This window comes from Camelus dromedarius, chromosome 16 (assembly GCF_036321535.1).
Source record: "Camelus dromedarius isolate mCamDro1 chromosome 16, mCamDro1.pat, whole genome shotgun sequence".
NCBI lineage: Eukaryota > Metazoa > Chordata > Mammalia > Artiodactyla > Camelidae > Camelus > Camelus dromedarius.
Window position 1 is genome coordinate 35,587,450 of NC_087451.1, and position 2,074 is coordinate 35,589,523.

General features: G+C 36.3%; 1 non-coding gene across 1 annotated transcript; it reads left to right on the plus strand.

The window, feature by feature from the left end:
• The first annotated feature begins 1,429 nt into the window (after positions 1-1,429).
• TRNAA-UGC (transfer RNA alanine (anticodon UGC)) lies at positions 1,430-1,502 on the plus strand. Its single transcript has one exon. It is a non-coding gene; the product is annotated as a tRNA-Ala (tRNA).
• The last annotated feature ends 572 nt before the right edge of the window (positions 1,503-2,074 follow it).

Consider the following 2,074-nt stretch of genomic DNA (forward strand, 5'->3'; position numbering starts at 1 on the left):
GCATCGTCACACATTTTTCACGTATCTCTTTACAGATGACATATTTGAGAGAAGGCAGAGAAGTTACAAGCCATGCCTTCCGTAGACTCAAAGAACAAACATAGCAACCTTTCTGCAGGAATAACTAAACCATTAAGAGTCTGAAAGAAATCATTTTAGACCTAAAAGAATCAAAGTTAAAGTAAGGTTTTGTTTTCCCCAAAGAAATACAAAACAGGTATTCTGTGCTTCTGAATTTCCTATTATTACATATATCAACATAAAGACTGAGAAATATGTGAAGTCTCCAACAGAAGAGAAGAGGAGGTCCACTTGTTTTCCTAAAACACTTCTCATTTTCTCATCTGGTGAATGGGATCAGAATTCATGCCTCTCATCATGTTTGTAAGAAGTGATTCAGACAACGTAAATATCTTAGCCCTTGGGGTCTGGCAATAAGCAATACAAATGTTAGCCTTTAATAGTTCTTTTAAAAAGAGATGAAATAATGACTGCCAGTCAGAACAGCAGAATGCAGTCTGCCTCTACCTGTGATGGGAAAAAAAGTAAGCTTACACCTCCAATTCCTTATTTTGTTGGTTTACCTCTCTCCTTTCCCGTTTATAATATGCAAACATAGCCTTTGACACAGTGCCATGTGAAAAGTGATTCAGAAACAGTGAAGATTTGTGCTAATTACAAGGCATTTGGATACCATTGACCGTTTGTGACTCTCACGTGTGAAATGTGATTCACATGTGAATTTAACAAAGGTATGAAGAACTGTGGGATGGAGGGACGTGCAGAGGACTTCCCTGTAAGGATATTCCTGTGGCCATACCATAGCAGTTTCCATATCTCTTACTTTATCTCCTAAGCGAACTGAAGATTTTCCCATGAAAAAAAAAAATATTAGTTTGAATTGATCAGATAAAAACAAACTGAGCAAATTGGATTTAATGGAGGAGATTTTCATGCTGTAGCAAAGCCCCCATCAGGTGGAAGCCCGCTCCCCCACCCAGTATGGAAAAGATTAAGCCACAGAGCGCACATCTGCTTGGTGGAACGCTGAAAAAGTTAATGGCTGTGAAAAAGGGTTTGAACTTCTAGCCGAGGTCAGAAACAGGGTGATTTAGCGACTTCAGTAAACAGACTCCCAATGAGGTAAAAATGAAATTTGGTTTCGTTTGGACCAGGACATAGAGAATATGAGTAACATTTTCAGGACTCAGAGGTAGATTCAAAACCCACTTGGGAAGTGGCCTATTTGTAAAAATCGATTTGTTGTTGTATTCAATAATAAGTGTAATATTGTATTATATATTAATCAATTATTATTATAATCATAATAATTATTTCACCATATCCAGGATGTAATTTTAGAAATGAAGACATAGAGATGAAATTATTCATCTGAAATTAAATTTTTTAAATTAAAAAAAAAATAGGGGGAAGGTATAGCTCAGTGATAGAGCATGTGCCTTGCGTGCACAGGGTCCTGGGTTCAAACTCCAGTACCTCCTATAAACAATAAACAAATAAAAATAAATAAACCTAATTACCTCCTCCCTAAAAATAAATAAAATAAATTAAAATGAATTTAAAGAAATTTTAAAAAGCAAAGAAAGAGAGAAGAAGCAAATGACCCTCAGCCCCTGAACCAGTGTTGGGCTGAAGCCTCTGAAATTAATAGAACTGAATTCCACATCTTCCCTGAATTCATGTGCAAGACAAGAACATTACATCTTCCCATGTCAATCCATGTGTGAGCTGGATTTAACATTACAAAACCATGCTCATGAATGTGCTTTTTATAATTCCTGGGTTTTGCTTGCTGATCAGGTGAGATTTGAATTCACTGAGAAAGTCAAAACAAAAGAACAGGTCATAAATTTGTAGAACAAATGAAACTATTGATTTTGGAGTTGGGTATGTGGAGAAGAGGGAGATATCAAATTAGATGCTTTGGAAAAGAACTTTCTATTTTTCCAAAGATGTAATGACAAAAATTCTCTCCACCAAGTAAAAGGGACTGATGCCACATCTCTAGAAACCCACGTACAGGTGAGCTCATAGAAATAATCTCCCACGAAAT